Source organism: Canis lupus, chromosome 32 (assembly GCF_011100685.1).
Source record: "Canis lupus familiaris isolate Mischka breed German Shepherd chromosome 32, alternate assembly UU_Cfam_GSD_1.0, whole genome shotgun sequence".
Taxonomy (NCBI): Eukaryota; Metazoa; Chordata; class Mammalia; order Carnivora; family Canidae; genus Canis; species Canis lupus.
Genome location: NC_049253.1, coordinates 38748409 through 38767660, shown reverse-complemented (window position 1 = coordinate 38767660; position 19252 = coordinate 38748409). Strand labels below are relative to the sequence as shown.

The following is a 19252-nucleotide window of genomic DNA, read 5'->3' as shown; positions in this document are numbered from 1 at the left end:
GATTTCATTTATTTATTTATTTATTTATTTATTTATTTATTTATTTATTATTTCATTTATATGAAATGTCCTGAATAGGCAAATCTATAGAGATAGAAATTAGATTGGTGGTTGCTTAGGGCTGGAGAAGATTGGTGGCAGCAGATTGATGGCTAGAGAGTACGGAATTGGGTTGTGGAATGAAGAAAATATTCTAAAATTGATTGTGGGATGGTTGTACAACTCTGTGACTGTGCTGAAAGCCATTGAACTGTACATTTTTAAATGGATGAATTTGAATGGTATGTGAATTATATCTCAATATAGCTGTGTCAATTTGGCTATGTCTTGAAATAGGTTGGGAAGGCAAGGGCTGGTGGGGGGAGAGTAAATCAGATGGGGAGAGATCTAGGGAAGCTTTCTGGAACGGGCATTGACACCTAGAATATGGGTGGGAATCGCACCATGCAGAAATAGAAAACAGTTTGGGGAAGGTGATGCCAGCAGAGATAACAGCATAAGCAAAGTCCAGGAGGCCAGGGTACTGGATAAAGTGCAAAGTAGAAGCAGAAAAGACAGGAGTAGCAATTGAAGGAAGAGCTCAAAGGTAAGCTGGCCCACATGGAGAAGGGCATTGACTGCCAGACTATGGGCTATGGCTTTTCAAGATGTAAAAACAAGCCTTGAAATTTTCCCCAACTGCCTGTCTTTAAATTTTTGGCAACCCTATCCACAAAAAGAATGCATTAGGAAGTCTTTTCTTCCAGCCACAGGGCACAATTATTGACCTGACAGGCAGTAAAATCCCCTTTGGAACTTGGAGCCAGATGATGAAAAGGTCAGAAAGGCAAAGGGCATTGCCACTTTCCAGTGTTTAAACAGTGCTGGGAAGAACCAGGGCTTCTGGCAGGGAGCCACGAAATTCCAAAGGTCATGTGTGGCAGCAGAGTCCGGAAGCTGGAAGCGAAGAGTCATCACCATGCTAGGAGTCACATAGGAGGAATTAGAATCATACTTCTCTCTCAAAGGGATTGAAAGTTGAGAACAAAATGAAACGGGGAGGAGGAAGTGTGCAGAGTTTGGGAAAGAACACAATTGGTGTCCGGGCTGACAGGAACCAACTAATTGAAGAATGAGCTCCTGGGCTCAGCTACTGTCTTTTTTTTTTTTTTTTCTTTTCTCTCTCAGATACTGTCTTTTGTAAGCCACACCTGAGTTTGCCTGCCTTAAGAGTAGCAAGAGCCTGAGGCCCCAGAGGACACTGGGGTACAAAGGAGGCACAGACCAGGGCTGGAAAGGCGTCCTCACTGGCGAATCCCCTGAGCCCTGCAGGTAGGGAGCAGCCCCCTATGTGCCCTCCTTCTGATTTTGAGCTTGAGAAAGGGCCTCCAGGTAGCTCTGCTGTAGCTCCAGGTAGCTCTGCTTCCCTCGAAGAGGGAAGTGGAGGCAATGGATAGGTTGAGAACTGTAGAGCGCACAGCAGCCAGGATCCCTGGACCTGGGTGTCCCAGGTACTCAGGCAAGAGACATCTGTACTAAAAAGCAGAGAAGAAAAGGCCCACCTGCGTCTGTCTGCCCTTCAGCTTATCTCTTCCATTTCCAGTAGACCTTTTTGCAAGTTTCAAGTGAGCCAATTATTTAATTTAATAATGAAGAATATGAACAGCACAGTCTACTCTTAGCCTTCTCAAAAATGCCGACACAATTCCCAAGGAATGCAGAAGACCATGAGCTCAGAAAGGCTGCTGTAGAGGCCCACCAGCATGCTCAGGCTTTCTTCCTCAGAGGAAACAGCCTTCGATTTAGAATAACAGCGTTCAGGCTACACCGTGCAGAGTGCAGTGGCAAGCAAAAAAAAAAAGTAAGCCATTGGCAATGTGTGCTAAATGGAAGTGTTTATTTACCGGCGGTATAAACCTGCCCACTACTACAAAGGATAAGAGGCCACCGATCGCATCTTGTGCCTGTTAGTACTCACTGCCCTTGGGGATTAAGTGCGGACTGTCATCATGCAGTCTGGGTTTTTCCAAATAAAACCTGAAACCCTCTCTTCTTGGTCTGTACCCGTGTGTCCATAGAGAGCAGTCACAGCAAGAACTACTTGGCCAATCCTGTGGATCTGATAAGGCTCTTGCTTTCTTCCTTAAGGTCAAGAGAGGTGTGTACCCTGCCCCCTTTCTGGATCCCGGGCCAGCCTTGCCCTTCTCAGCCCGAAGGCTGTGACACCTGGTGTCTGATTCCAGCTGGAGCCATAAAGGTAGGGCAGGGCAGAGGAATCTTTGTCTGGAAGGGCTATGATGTTATGATTGTAACGTGACTGAAGTGGGCATTCCTGTCAGAATGGTAGGCAAGGCTGAAGGTAGGCTTGGGGGACATCCCACAATGCCCTCAGGCTCAGCCCCAGACAAAAACCTGAAGGACCTACTCCCTCTGAAATTGTGATTCTGTCAGGTCTGGGATCAGCGCAGAAATCTGCATGTTTCGAAAAGCATCCCAGACCACACTTCCAGAAGCACCGAAATAGAAGGCACGGGACAGCTTCACATTGCCTGAGACTCACCCAACTTTATCCTCTGCAGAGCACATTCCTCCTGGATAAGCTGTCCAAACCCACCATAATATCTGCTGTTCAACCTGACATCGCATGGACCTTTACTGCATCTTTTACACGCAATCGGAAGCATCCGTTGGACACAAAAGAGGCACCCATGATGCTCTTTCCAGTGTGTAGTACCTTCCCCCCACCCCAGACAGTGTCAGTCCCTCTCTCTGTCTCCATTTATGAAAATCCTACCTATCTTACAGGGCTTAAGTGCCACCTCTGCCATGAAACCGTCCTTTATCTTTTGAAACCATAATAATCCTCTTTCCTTTAAACTTACAGATTTCCCATTTGCCCTCTATACTGTTCATAGGATGCTTGCCTCGTTTGTTTGTTTGTTTGTGTTTGCTGTGGTCAGTTGTGTACATTCTCCGCACCAGACTAAAGTCCTGGATGGCAGAATGTCCTCCATTCTACCTAATTTTGGGGTATACATAGCACAAAGGAAAATAAACCCCTTAAAAATTGGAGAGAAGACAAATCTGGTTGCTTCTTCAGTGAAAATCTGTTGGGTTTTGCCTACCTGGAATCCACCCCTCTTCTTCTGGTAACAGCATCATCATGATACACTTACTCTGATCATGCACAAAAACTGGTTCTCTGGAGCAGTCATGTAACCAAGATCTAGATAATAAATGCATTCTGTCTCCCTAAACACCATGGCTCAGCAATGGGCACCTAACCCAAGCCAGGCCAATGCAGTTTAATTGTAAGAGTTTTTTAGTGAACTATTGAGAGAAAGAGAAGCTTTTATTCAGCCGGACTTGAAACTGAAAAGATGTGTGCCTGGAGCCTGTTAGAAGCCATCACTTGAGGAGAGCCTGCTTGAAAATGAAGTCAATATGCAGCAGAACTGATCCGAAAATGCGTTGATGACATTGTTTGAATCCTTGGATCCAGCTGTGCCAGAAACTTTGAAATTACATAAACCAACAAATTTTGAACTGGGTTTTCCTTTGCTTATAATGAAAAGAACACTGCCTAATGAATCCTCTGAAATTTCAGTTGGCATAACCAACATTCAAAGCCATCTTCCTGTCAAAGGGTGATGGAAGAATTTGATTATACTCCAAGTTTCAATAAAGAAAAAATGGAAAAAAAAAAAAGAAAAAATGGAGGGATACCTAGGTGGCTCAGTTGGTTGAGCATCCAACTCTTCATTTCGGCTCAGGATCAAACTACATGTCAGACTCTATGCTCAACTCAGAGTCTGCTAATTTTTCTCCCTCTGCTCCTCCCCTACTCACACAGCACTCTCTTTCTCAAATGAATGAATAAATAAAATATTTTAAAAAATGAAAAAATGGATATTTCTAGGAAGTTGGAACTATAATACATTGGTAATTTGGTAAGTAAAAACAGAATGAATTATATCGTGGCCTGAATTGTGACCTATTGTGTGAACAAAAGAAAAATGGAGCAAGGAACCCCAAAAGTCAGCAATTAGCAATGCCCATTTGGACACAGGTAAGGAGAAAAAGTACACTGGCTTATGGACTCAGGTACTTCTGGCAGGTCTACACCTGTTGCAGCTCAGCTAACTGCGGGCTGAACAGAGATCATAGTTGGTTCACAAGCAACTTTGTGATGATAACTTCCCCTTAAAGTAGTGTTCAAGGAGAAAATTTGTTTATGCCATCAATATCAAAGCTGCGTAACAGTTTGTGATCTCACTGTGAACAAATAATTTGGCTCTCTGGTTTTATAACCAGGCTCCATAAGCTTGAATAATTTGACCTTTCCTTTTGTGGTGTGAAGACAAAATCAAATTTTGGGCCCAGGAAACTGACGGTCAGATCCCAGATGGTGTTGAGTTCATCCTGTGAACCTTTTTGTGCACAGGTATTCTAGGGTCTGTGATTTATTTTAAAACATGTGTGTTTGTTAGGTTAAGCTGAAACCCTGGAACAGGCAACCCATTCCATCAGAAAGCACTCCACTCGGGACGCCTGGGTGGCTCAGCGGTTGAGCGTCTGCCTTTCACTGGGGTTATGATCCTGGGGTCCTGGGACCAAGTCCCGCATCGGGCTCCTTGTGGGGAGCCTGCTTCTCCCTCTGCCTCTCTCTGTGTGTCTCTCATGAATGAATGAATGAATAAAATCTCTTAAAAAAGAAAGCACCCCACTCCGGAGTCACTGTTTGTGTTCACACACTTCAGTCAATAACCAGTAGGTTTCCAGTAAATATATTTTAGTGTCAGAAATGGGATTCTATTGGGAAACTAGTGATGCTTTAATAGCATGACTGATGTTAGAAATGGGCCTTCAGTGGTGAAGTTAAAAGGCATTCAAGGCTAAAAAATTCTGTAGAGGTCTTCTCTATCTTTACATGAACAAGATATAAAAATCTGGCAAGGCCTGAATCTTTAGTGATGGTGCTTGAGGCTTGTCACTAACCAGTTCCATGAGGAGTCATTGATTTATGAGGATTTCTGATTGTATGATGCCCACTAGAAGCAGCCTACCTTGAAAGAACGTCTCATGTGGAGTCTGAGGAAAGCACCTAAAGGGGCCGAAATCTAGTACTTAGGCTCCCTGAACAGTTGTATAAGTTGTGTTGTGTCTGCTGGCTAGTGAGTATTTTATTCAATAGTGTCTGTATGTGCAACAGGATTTGGTCTAAAATGTGCTTTCATTATAACTTGGTAGTTTCTCATATGCTTCATGAGTGCTGCTAGGTCATTGAATCCATACCATATACCCATACCAGAAAGCATTATTATTTCCATCTGACCATTGAAAATTCCAAGAAACTATATTACTTGCCCAGAGCATAAATTCCAGAGCCTGAGTAACTCCAAGTCCATGCCCTGGCCACTGAGGTGGTAGGAATCTCCGGCTGCAGGACAGTCACCAGAACAACAGGTCTGAACTCGATCTCAGTTGCTATACTTTGCCTTAAGGTGTTTGTCAGTCCCTTCCCAGATTCTTCAAGGGTTGAAAGTACTTGCCTACTTCTCTCCTCTCATTGGAGAACTCCAAATTTCTCATGAAGATCAGGAATCATAGGCTTTGCTCCGATATCTGTCTGCATGATCTTTAAATGTTGGCAATTTTAAGATCCCTCAGGACCCCAAGGTTCAGGGAGAAGGACTCCTCATTGAGAAGACCTGGCTTTCCTCAGGCACTGATGGCTTCTGTTTTCTTGGATTGCTGGGAGCTGATTTTGCAAGCAAACAATGCCAGGCTTTCTGAAGGGGGTTACATAGGAAACAGATGTTCGAATTCAGCTTGGGTTCATATGCTTTTGTGGCTGATAATTTCTTGGCTTACCTGTCTGCCTGAGGCACTGCCACCCCACCAGTATTTGGTAGGGACTCAGTCCCAACAAAGCAACTGAGGACAATAGCCTTCTGAGCAGGGCATTGTGACAAGACTATCTCTGGCTTCAGCAGGCAGCCGTCAAAGGCCCTAAGGAGAAGCCAGCATGACCATTAAGGGGAAGCGGGAGGGTGTCATTGGCTGCCAGGCTTTGCTGGCTGAGAGCCCCGAGCCTCATGCCAGGGTCCTTGGTATGATGGATGGCAGCAGGCTGGCCACTGCGCAGTGGTGACCTGAGAGAATGCAAGGCACAGCTCAGACTCTGGAGGCACGTAGGAAGAATGAAGTTGGATGAGCGAGAAGCTTCCAGTGTTTCAGAACTAGGACGAGAAACTGTTCATCCTTGATTGGAAACTGAGGAAGCTAAGTTGCATTTCCTCCCATCTGGCAACTGACCGAGGAAGCCCTCCTGTTTCCAACAGCTACTTTTAGCTGCCCTTTGCTGAGCAAACATAACTCTCCCAACAAACCATGAGGTCAACCTTCTAAAATCTCTTTCCGAATTGTATAGGGAAGTGAATAATGTCAGGGATCAGAAGGCTTAAAGCAAAGGGGACTATGTTTCATCAGGGTTTGTTTCTTCTTTTTTCAAGTTGATTGATTTCCTATATTTAATTTAAACAAACTACCAATAGACTTTTGAACTGTGTTTGTGAACTTTCTAGCTATATTCACTAATAGGCCATCTTATAGAACAAAAAAATGCTCTAACACTATCCCCAAATCTCTACCTTCCTTTCATTTGAGCCATCAGAACTAATTCCAAGTCTCAATGAGGAAAAAGCATGTAAGATTTAAGAAATGACAAAAGCTAACACGTATATTGCCTGCCAGACACAGGGTTTTACAAAATAACTCATTTAATCTTCACAAAACCCCGCGATCCTAATTTTACAGAAGAAATTGAGGAACAGAGAAATTAAGGAAGTTGCCCAAATTTACATGGTTGATGAGTAAAAGAGCACAGGTTCACATCTTAGCAGCCAGACTCCAGAGTCCAGGCTCTGAATATTATACTCCATATCTTGCTACATCTGTTATTTATACCTTTAAAGAATTACTCAATTTCATGCAAATTGTCATAAATTCTCTTAGTCCATAGTGATATCCTCTCTTGCATTTCTGATACTGGTAACTTGTGTTCTCTTTCCTTTTCTCTTGTTTAGTCTACCCAAAGGTTTATCAATTGTATTGACCCTTCAGGTAAATCAACTTTTGTTTCACTTGATTTTTCTATTTTTGTCCAATTTTATTTCGTTTATTCTCTGATCTTTATTTCCTAGCTTCTATTTAAATTTGAGGTCATTTTGATCTTTTTTTAGCTTCTTTTTTAAAAAGTTTTATTTATTCAAGTAATCTCTGTACCTCATGTGAGTTTAGAACTTGTGACCCAGAGATCAAGAATCACACGCTCTTCTGACTGAGCCAGCCAGGTGCCTCTTCTTTTTTTTAGCTTCTTATGGTGGAATGCTTAGATGCTGGTTTTAGAATTTTCTTTGTGTCTCATATTAGTATTTAAGGGTGTAAATTTCCCTCTAAGCACTGCTGTAACTGAATCCCACAAATTCTGATATTTTATATTCCCATTATCATTCCACTTTAGACACTTGCTAACTTCTCTTACAAATTTCTTCCTTGACCCATGGTTTCCTTAGAAGTGTCTTGTTTAAATTCCAGATATTTGGAGATTTTACAGATATAGTTTTCTCATTTAATTACATTATCAAACAAGTATTCATTTTAAATTTATTGAGACATCTTATAACCTGGCATATGATCTCTCTTGACAGACATTCTGTGTGTACTTGAAAAGAATAGGTATTCTGCCATTGTTGGTATAGTATAGTGTCTATGCCAGTTGGGTCATATCGATGGTGTTTTCAAATCAATAACCTTACTGGTTATTTACCCAATTATCAATTATTGAGAGAAGAGTATTAAAATTTCTAATGCTAATTGTGGATTTGTCTATTTTTCTTTTTAATTCTACTGGTTTTTACTTTATGTATTTTTAAATTCTCTTATTAAGTGCATACACATTTAGAATTGTTATGTCTTTATGATGAATTGACCCTTTTATCATAATGAGATGTCTCTCTGTCATTGGTAATAGTCCTTGTCCTGAAGTCCACTGATGGCATATTTTATTTCATTCTTTTATTTTTAAACTCTTGTCTTTACATTTACAGTGTGTTTATTTTAAACAACCTATGTGAATCTTGTCTTCTTCCAATATGACACTGTTTGCTTTTAATTCTTGTGTTTAGTCTATTTATTTATTTACTTTTAAAGATTTTATGTATTTATTTATGAGAGAGACAGAGAGAGGCAGACACAGGCAGAGACTCTCCCTATGGGGAGCCTGATGCAGGACTGGATCCCAGGACCTGGGGATCATGACCTGAGCCAAAGGCAGATGCTCAACCACTGACCCACCCAGGCACCCCTAAAATCTTAAATATATTTACAAAAGCCCCATTAAAAGTCCTTGTCTGCTGATTTCTTCATGTCTGTCATTTCTGGATCTGCTTCTTTCTCTCTCTCGTTTTTTTTTTTTTTTTTTAAGATTTATTTATTTATTTATTTATTTATTTATTTATTTATTGAGAGGGAGTGTATCCAGGAGGTGTGGGGAGGGGCAGGGAGGAAAATCTCCATCAGACTCCCTGCTGAGTGCAGAGCATGATGTGGGGCTCAATCCAATGACCCTGAGCCGAAATCAAGAGTTAGATGTTTAACTGACTGAGCCACCTAGGCGCCCTTCTGGATCTGTTTCTATTGACTCCTGGCTAAAAATCATGTTTTCATGTGTTCTCACATGTCTGATAATCTATTTGTTGGATTCTGGACACTGTGAGTGTCTCATTGTTAACTTCCTATATTATGTTGTTTTCCTTTAAAAAGTGTTGAGCTTTATACTTGCAGGCGGTTATTTTAGCAGATCAGTCTTTATGAAGCTTATGCTCAAGCTTTTCTTGTGTGAGTTTAATGTACGCTTCATTTTAGGACCACTTTTGCTTTACTTCTAAGATGTGGCCTTTTTGGAGTCTACAGAATATCTGGCTGGTTGGAATTAGTATGTCCTTCAACCTGCAAACTCCAGTCATTGTTCAGTTTGCAAGTCCCTGGTAGTTTTTTGTTCTCTGGCCATGTTTTTATGTGTCTAGTCTATGCAGTCTTGCCATATCCACATACAGCCCGCTATTTACCCAAATACTCACAGGGTTCCTAGAAACACTTCCATAGTCCTTTTCCTGAATACCTTCTTTATTTCAGGTAACTTGCCCCACACATTCCAGTTGCCTCAACCTTCCCAAACTCTGACCTATACTTGCCTCTTCATTTCAGTGAGGCTGCCATGCTCTGTTTGCAACCCACTCCCCAACCAGTAATATAGTCCAGAAACCCAAGGAAATCAGAAGTTTCACCAAGTTTGTTTTCCTTCTCTCTGGAATCAAAGTTTTGCATTCCTGTTGCCTGATTCTGTTCGGTTTTCTAGTTATTTATTGCAGGAAGTCTAATCAGCTCTGAGTTATGCTATCATGACCACAGCAGATGTCAGGCTTGAGTTTTATTAAGATAACATTTACTGAGCCCTTACTCTCCATCAGATATCACGTTCAAAGCTTTTTCAGCATCATGTTTAATCTTCACATAAACCACATAAAGTAGGTAATTTTTTTTTTTTATGAATACAAAACTGAGGCCTAGGAAGGTTACAAATCTTTCTCCAGCTCATGCAGCTGGTAAGTCATGGGCCAGGACCAGACCTTGTGATTCTGACTATCCTCCCTTCTCTTAAAAGATTTTCCTCCCTTTAATATTGAATTATTATTTTTGCTGATTATAAAAGTAATGCATGCTTACTGAATGAATGTTTTAAGAAATGAAGTATAAAAAGAATATTCTACAGTTCCTATGTTTTTCAAAATTTTTATTTATTTACTTTTGAAGATTTTATCTTTAAGTGATCTCTACCCCCAACGTGTGGCTCAAACTCACAACCATAAGATCTAGAGTTTCATGCTCTACTGACTGAGCCAGTCCAGCACCCGGCAGTTTCTACATTTGTACAACCCAAGGACAGCCACTGTTAATATATATATACATATAACATAATATAAAAATATAATAATGATGTTTATATGTGTATGTATATATGTGTGTATGTGTGTGTGTATCAGGTTTGTTTTACAAAACTGGAATACTATGGAATCCTACCATAAATGTACACATACTCTTTGAAAATCTGCCATTTCCTCTTAATAATGCTTTGTACGTATCTTATGTTGATGTATACATTCTTTGAGAACCGAGAGATTTTTATTTTTATTATGGAGATTTTCAACCATACCCCAAAGTATATAGAATGTCAAAATGAACTTCATCTACTCATCACTTAATCTAAAAATTATTCACGTTTTCCAATCTTTGAATATAATTTTTAATGGCCACCTCATATTCTAACACATAGATTTAGCATTATGAATTCAACCAATTCTGTGTTGTTGAACATTTGTGTTATTTTCCATTATTCTAAAGAACACTGCAGAAAAGATTTTCTAAGTATTTGTAAAAATATAGTTATTTCTTCAAGATAAATTCCTGTAAATAAAATTACTTGATGAAAGAGGATGAACATTTTAAGGCTTTTGAAAGAAACACGGTGCCAAAATTCTCCCTAGAAAGTTTATATCAATTTCCCTTACTTCCTCCCAGTAACAGTTTATGAGGTGTTATTTTACCATGCTCTCCAAGAACTACGGACGGAATGACACACTGGTGTTCTGTCTTTACTGCCTCCCATCCCCTACTCCTCAAATTAGCTATGGAGAGATTGGCTCTTGTATCAGTGAGATTTCCTCAAGGCTGAAAAATCTAAATGAGACTGGAGAACACCATTCTCTGTTCTACACATCTTCCCTATGTACTTATCCCCATACATGTGGTCCTGCTATCTAGCGTTTGTCCCCACTTAGAAAAGAAAGAATCTTTTCTTTTGGCAGCAATGGAGGACAGCTGATGGGCCACAGATTCTGGCAAAAGTGGCACAAAGCCACCTGAATGGGACTATACCAAAGCACTGGTCCTAGGTAACTAACACTGGGGTCATATTTGCATGTGCCTTCCTGTTTTCTCAGCCTGTGTCCAGATTTATAAACACAGTCTCTAGAAGTGACTCCAACAAGGCTTACAAACACATTTAAATGGGTAGAGGGGACTTTGGGACACAGGATGGCTTATGAGAGAGAATCATTCTGAGAGAACGGAGATGGCCCTCAGATCACTTCACTCCTTGGCCCTGACAGTCCAGAGGAAGCTCTGAAAGAATAGCCCCAGCATTGGGAACGGGGCTCCAGACAATAAAGGCAGAGGGAAAGCTCCAAAAATGAGTCTGAAACATGGAGCTGGACATGGGAATCTCAATGCATAAACTGACATTCTCACTAGAAAGTAAGCTTCACAAGGACAGAATTTTGTGGGTTTTGTTCATGAATTTATCTTGAAGGTAAGAAAAAAATGCCTGATGGATCATAGGCACTCCATGAATATTTGGTGAATGGATTCATTAAATGGAAAGAAAAGAATCAGGAAAACCATACACCCAACAATTAGGTATTAAACGCTTAATGAAAAATAAATAAATAAATAAACGCTTAATGTAGATATATTACCCAGTTTGGAGCTAAGCAGAGACTCAAGGAAGGATTACAAAACGAACTTTCCTTCTAGAGATGCTGACACATGCACAATAGAAGCCTAAGAAGTCAGCAATGGTGGAGACTGCAAGTACTCTTGGAGTTCAGAGGAGGGAGAAACACCTCTAACTCAGGTGAGGAGGGAAGGCCATGGAAAGGAGTAGATTTGGGAGAGGTCTTGAAGGATGGTATATTAGCATCCTAGGGCTGCTGTAACAAATTCCACAACAGAAATTTCTTTCTTTAACATTTCTGGAGTCCAGAAGTCTAAAATCCAAGTGTCAGCAGGGCTACAACACCCCCTCCAAAGTCCCTAGGAAAGAAATCTTCCTTACCTCTTCCAGGTTCTGGTGGTTCCTGCTGTTTCTTGGTTTATGGCAGCCAACTCCAACCTCTGCCTCTGTCTTCATATGACACTCTTTCCTGTGTCACTTTGTGGTTTTTTTCTGACTTTTCTTTTTTTCTTTTTTCTTTTTTTTTTTTTTGCTGCTTTTTCTGACTTTTCTAAGGACATTCTTATTGGGTTTAGGGCTTGCTCTGACCCAATATGATCTCATTTTAAGCCTTCTCTTAATAATATCTGCAAAGACCCTATTTCCAAATAGGATCACATCCTGAGGTTCCATGACATGAATTTTTGGGTGACACTATTCAACCCACTACAAATGGGTAGAACAACAATGGTGATAAAACAAACAAAGAAACAATCAAAACTCAAAGGTATGTATTTGAGACCAGGATTGCCCAAAAGCAATGTTCTGCTGTCGAAGACTCAAAGCTTTCTGAGGCAAACTACAGAACTCCTGTATATTCATCAGAACTCCTGATGAATATACAGACAAGAAGGAAACTCCAAATTGTAGGGCTCCCAAGAGATATGTAATCTTCTGAGCTAAATTTCCAAAAACTGAAAACATACATGGAATGCATAAAATGAGAAATTTCACTTCAAAATTATATTTGAGCTTGAAATGGGCTACTTACTATTTAGAAAGATCAAACAATTGAAAGCAGGAAGTCTGGGTTAGATTCCCAGTTTCTTAACTTACATGCTCTGTGATTTGGGTCATATTACTGCATTGCTCCATGCCTTGTTTTTTCCATCAATAAAATAAGGGTAATGATACTGCCTGCCTCCTGGGCTTGTGTTAAAAAAACCTCCATTTTGCTCCTGCATTTCTCCTCTGCAACCATGTGACTACTACACTCAGGACATCTCTGACACCAGATGTGTGAGGGGTTTTCCCACACCAACCAATTCCCTGTGACGCCAGCTGGGCACCCTCCAATTCAACTCAGTTCTTACACTATCTACCTGGAGATAGAGTAGATCCCATAGGTTAAAGACTCAGTCCTAAAAGACTGACCTACACTTGAGATGCCAATCACAAGTCTGCTTTGTCATCTGTGCTTCTGACCAATTGACTATGTGTTGGAGGGTCCCACAACCCCTTCTTCAGGTTCGATTAATTTCCTTGAGCAGCTCACAAAACTCAGGAGACAGTTTACATATGGCTTAGCAATATATAAAAGGATATGATAAAGGACAAGCCTGGCAGTTCTCTGAACTCTACACTTTCAGGATTATTCTGAAGGCTTCATCATGGAGGTGTGATTAATTATTAATTCCATTTCCAGCCCCTCTCTAGAGAATGCAGGGTGGAGCTGACAATTCCAAGCTTCTAATCATGGCTTGGTCTTTCTGGGGACCAGCCCCCATCCAGGATCCTAGCAAGAGTCCCCTCATTAGAACAAAGGCCCTGCTATCACCTAGGAGATTCTAGGGGATTTAGGAACCTGGGTCAAAGACCAAATATTAGAACAAAAGATGCTCCTAGTACTCTTATCACTTAGGATATTACAAGGGTTTTAGGAGCTCTGTGCCAGAAACTGGGGACAGAGACCAGTATGTATATTTGCTATTATCTCATGAGGTGGTATAAAGAAGAAAGGAGATACGCATGTAGAGTGTTTAGGACGAGGCATGGAGAAACTGCTCAATAAATGTTAATGCGGGGCGCCCGGGTGGCTCAGGCAGTTAAGCATCTGTCTTTGGCCCAGGTCATGATCCCAGGGTCCTGGAATTGAGCTCCAGGCTCCCTGCTCAGTGGAGGGCCTGCTTCTCCCTCTGCCTCTGCCTGCTGCTCCTTCTGCTTGTGCTCTTTCTCTCTCTCAAATAAGTAAATAAAATCTTTTTTAAAAATGTTTATACATTATTTTAAGATGCTGATAGCAACGGAGAATGAATTTGATGAGGGACTGGAGAAAGTTATGAAGCTAGAGACTGAAAGAATAAAAGCCGAGCAAGAGATTGTTTACATTCAAGAATAAAAAATAATTTGTGTTTTCCAATGCTTGGTATATATTTTTACCAACTGTGATATCTACAGTGGCCATTCTCCAGTGTGGTTGAGGACATCTGGAACCCCCAAAACCCTTCAAGGGAGTCTATGAGGACTTTTTCAGTCTCATTCTCTCATGAGGGTGCTAAAGAGTTTTCTAGAGGCTTTATGACATTTGATGTCACACCTGATCAAATGTAGAAGCAGATATGAGAATTCAGTTGCCTTTTATTAAAGCCAGATATTAGGGGAATCCCTGGGTGGCTCGGCGGTTTAGCTGAGTTTAGCGGTTTAGCCTTCGGCCCAGGGCGTGATCCTGGAGTCCCGGGATCGAATCCCACATAGAGCTCCTTGCATGGAGCCTGCTTCTCTCTCTGCTTCTCTCTCTGTGTGTCTCTCATCAATAAATAAGTAAAATCGTAAAAAAAAAAAGTCAGACATTAAAGATACTTGCAAAAATATAAAACAGTGGTATTTATACCACCAAAATCTTTGAAAAATATTTATGTTAACATACACATTTATTATTATTTTTAAAATCAATAAAGAGCTAAAAATGTTGAAGATTTTTGTTGCTTTTCCAGATATAATAATTATCAGTAGATAGAACGCACCTAAACAAAAGCTGTTTGGAATTCTCAATGATTTTTAATTGCATAAAAGGGTCCTAAAACCAAAAAGTTGGAGAACCTGTGGTTTAAAGAAGGACATGACAGCCCGCAGGACCAAACAACTTTCCTACATACCAGGCAATCACTGGAGTGGGTTCTAAGTTTATACGGAGAGATTATTTCCTTTCCTTCTGAGCAATTGTTCCCATAAGAGCAGCAATCTTCTGGCTGCCAAAGTCAGTGATGTACTCAGGATAGTTCAAGGAAGGAGGGACAGGAAGGCTACCACTGAAAACTCAGACCCTGACACAATGTGTGCTGTCAGTTAGCAGCTTAAACTCTTCTACTTTCACATCCTTTCTTGCTTTATTCATACTGGAATTGCCAATTTCATTTACAATAAATTGAAGCCTATTCAAGCCTTTACTCAAAAGTTAGGCCACATCTTTGCTATTTGCTGTGGTTATGGTTCCAGAACTGCCAATATTTCTTTCCATGATATAAAGGATCATATTTTATACTATGTGACCCTATCCTAGCCGGCCACAGCAGGTGAATTGGAACCGGACACTTAGTCCAAGGGTACCCAGTCCATGGCTGATCTATGTCGTGTCTACACTGCTATCTGAAGGTGGCCTCACTTTTCTATTTTTTTTTTTTAAATTTTAGATAGGCCACTTTTATTTTTTTATCATTTATTTATTTATTTAGAGAGAGGGAATAGGGTAGGGGGAGGGGGAGAGAGAGAATCTTAAGTTGGCCCACCCACCAGCACAGAGCCTACACCTGGGACTTGCTCTCAAGATCCTGAGACCATGACCTGAGCCTAAATCAAGAATCAAAGGTTTAACCAACTAAGCTACCCAGGTGCCCCTCCCTTTCCTATTTTTAAAAAATCAACCATTTTAGGGAAGCCTCTGCCTCCAGTGTGGAGCACTCAGATTCCTCTGATGATTAAAAAAAAAAAAAAAGTGCAGGGGGCTGATTAAAAGGACAATTTTCAGGCTTAGAGTCTTAGAGACTCTGATTCAGGGGTTTGAATGGAACCTGTGAATCAGTTTGGTTAATAACACCCCAGGGATGTCTTATCATAAGCAAAGTTTGGGAAACAGATGCCTGTTTTATGAAGGCATTGGGAAGTCCCAGGTGTGGAAAAGAGAAGAGATTTTCAAACTTTACTGGCCATATCAGCTACTGGGATCTACTGCAGAGACTGACTCAGTAGATCCGGCCTGGGGCCCAGGAATCTCCGTTTGCTCCCCCAGATGCCTGCCATGTATACTCTTTGAAGACAGCCAAGAGTAAGATGGTTTCATCAGATTATTTTGTTTCTCAGATCTCTTACCAAGAAAGAATGGATTTTTTAAATTTAAATGAAAGGTAAGTAATGGAATGAGGACAGTTTTGGAGGGGGCTCTACTCTCCCTGCTCCAGAGGAAGGTAGAGTGTGCTGAGAGGCTGTGGGTAACTTAAGGAAAGCTCTGGGGTATTTAGGGCCTGATGCTGGGGCAGGGTGATGTAGGAGGGGCAGCGACACAGAAGCTCCATTCGTTCCCTCTGTAGCAGCCCCTCAGTCCAAAATCTATTACATGCTACCAGCCTGACTCTAACACCGAGAATGTACTTACTCCAACAGAACAGCCACAGGACATGGTAAATGCCTTTGTCATTTACCAATGTCTGTAGCTCAGACATAGTTTTGGTGAAGACAGCAGGTGACACCCTGGAGGGCTTGGCCTCTGGAATCTCCTTATTAATATCACACAGAGGCCGCCCCAGCCGGAAACCAGGATGCCAGTTCTCAGTGAGATACTTATCCTTACAATCAAAAGATCACATCGCTCATTTTCCAAGAAGGTCCAATTGCACTTTGCTTATTCTCCTTCCTGGAAAGAACTTACTGACTGTATCAACTTGATCTGGTGTCATAGGTATTCGTTTTTCCTACTAGAAAAGTGTTATCTGCTCCCCTGTCAGGATTCGTAGTGAACCTCTACCTCCTGATTTTTCTTATTCTGAGTCACTGCCTTTCAAGTCTGGACCCACAGGATACATAAGACAAGCTTTATTTTGCTCTGTAGCAATCTATCTCTATCTTATCAAACTATATATTGGCTTATTTCTTTTGTTTTCTGCCTCCCTCTACTAGAATGCAAGTTCTATATGAGGGCATAGTTTTGGTCTTTTTTGTTCCCTGGGCTTAAAATGGTACCTGGTTCTTAGGAAGCCCTTAGTAAATATTGTTGAGGGGATGAATAAATTGGTTTGGTTTTATCTCTGACCAGTTGGGGAAAGGGAGAGTAGAATGGGTTAAAGTTTGCTGAGCCAAAGGTTCTAGAATACTCTGGAAAGAATATTATTTAAGGAAATATGAGATACCACAGGGAAATCAGAACCAAAGTTTAACAGTTTCAAGGCCCCAATCCTGGGGTGAAAACAAGGCACAAAGACTGAAGGGGCAGGTGGATAGAAACCAAGGAAGGGAGGTTCCAGGAACCAGGGTGGAACCCTGGAGCCCTGAGATTGGACATAAGGTCATAAGGTGATCAGGAAGGGACAGGGTGTGGCAGATGAGTCAGCAGAATTACACCTGACCAACCATATTCTGCTTCCTCCTGTTTTTTCCTTATAAAAGGAGGACTTTAAAAACTGGTTTTTGGCTTTGCTTTTTAATTTACACTGAAAAGTAGTAGCAAGTTATTATTGGTATTAGATAAATTAGCACAGAAGCTTCTAAGTAATAAGGAAATACAAGACAGGTGAACTAGTAATAGTGTATCATTTTCCCTCTATTTTTGTGCCATAAAACCTGACAAATTCAGAACCATTTGTGAGACCTAGTTTAAATCTCAGAGTATTGTTTTATGTATGTTTCATTTTGAAACAATTCCAGACTTACAGAAAAGTTACAAAAAAAAAAAGAATTTCTGTATACTAGATTCCCCAAATATTAACGCCTATCATGTTTACCTTCCATTCTCTCTGTATATATTTTTTCCTGAACCATTTGAGGATAAGTTGTAGATATAATGTTCCCTATTCCCTAAATGTTTCTGTGTGTACTTCCTAAAAACAAGGACATTTTTTGATATAACCACAATACAATTATCAAAATTAAGTAATTAACTTTGATTTGTTACTATATTTTAATCTAAGGGCCTTATACAAATGTTGCCAACTGTCCTGTCAATCTTTTACAGCATCTTGCAGGAATGGGCCTGTGCTATAACCCCTGCTGTGTCAGTCACAGCTCAGCAGGAACACCATGGCAGATCTGGACAGCTGTCTCTGAATTCTCATTCTGCAGCAAGAGATCTGTGTAGTGATTTTCCACAACTGCCAGCATCTTGTAACCAAATGAGAAAGGCCAAGAACCTCCCCAGAGATCCATCCTGAATAGGGTTGGATTGCTGAACCCATGCCGGAAACTACCCACCTCTAGACTTCTTGCTAGGCGAGAAACATACAGTCATCCCCACCTTATCTCTGGGGATACATTCCAAGACCCCCAGTGGATGTCCAAAACCACAGATAATACCAAATCCTACACATACTAAGTTTTTTCCTACATATACACCTATGCTAAAGTTGAATTTATAAAAAAGGCACAGTAAGAGATTAACAACAATAAATAATGAGATAGAACAATTATAACAACAGTGTAATAAAAGTTATGTGAATGTGATCTCTCTCTCAAAATATCTTGTACTGTACTCACTATTCTTATGATGATGATGTGAAATGATAAAATGCCTATGTGATCTGATGAAATGAGGTGAGTGACATAGACATTATGACATAGCATTAGGCTACTCTTGACCTTCTGACAATTTGTCTGAAGAAGGATCCCCTACTTCCAGACCACAGCTGACCATAAGTAATTAAAACAGCTAAAAAAAAAAAAAAAAAAAAAAAAAAAAAAAAAAAAAAAAAACAGCTAACAAGCAAAACTACAAATAAGGGGGAACTACTGAAAACCCCTATGCATTTAAGTCACTGTAAGTCAAATCAAGTTTTATGTTATTTATAGCCAAAAGCGCTTCTAACTGACATAACCTTCTAAAAGTGGAAATACCAGATTTTTATAGCTGTAAGCACACAGGCATGTACACACACACACACACTTTCAAACTGCTCTCAAGAAAAAAATTCAATGAACTACCTAATACGTGAGTGAGGATACCTGTTTCCTCTCAGCATATCCAATATGTTTTTATCACTTCGATTTATTTTGATGACTTTAATAGGCATAACACCTTGCTTTAACAATTCGTACAGGATCACAGAATTTTAGAGTCAAAAGAAACCTGAGTGACTACCTTATCTAAACTCCTTCACAGTACATTTTGTTTTAAGAAATGTGTTCACAGGTAACAAAAGTAGTCAGCAGGTAGCAGAACCAGTTGAACCCAGGGAAGAGTACTTCAGTGATCCCAAGCCAAAAATCTAAGGCCGTATTCATTCACATGTTCATCACATGTTTTCATATGATACTCGTTATAGTCAGAATCAATAAACTCTTTTTCCTTCACACATAATACAATAGTAACTTAAAGACATTTATACTGATAAAGTCTACTCTGTTATTATATCATTATGGTACAATGAAGAGAAGCAAAGTCTTTGCTTTCAGCCTCAGTCGTACTGTAGGCTCTGCCACTAGCTAAGGGTGTAACCTTGGGCAAATGATTGGTCCTTT

The 19252-nt window shown here is 40.5% G+C and overlaps 1 long non-coding RNA gene across 1 annotated transcript; it reads left to right on the top strand.

Moving 5' to 3' along the window:
- Positions 1 to 938: 938 nt before the first annotated feature.
- Positions 939 to 3905, top strand: LOC119867143. Its single transcript, XR_005382561.1, has 3 exons — positions 939 to 1311; positions 2128 to 2236; positions 2559 to 3905. It is a non-coding gene; the product is annotated as an uncharacterized LOC119867143 (long non-coding RNA).
- The last annotated feature ends 15347 nt before the right edge of the window (positions 3906 to 19252 follow it).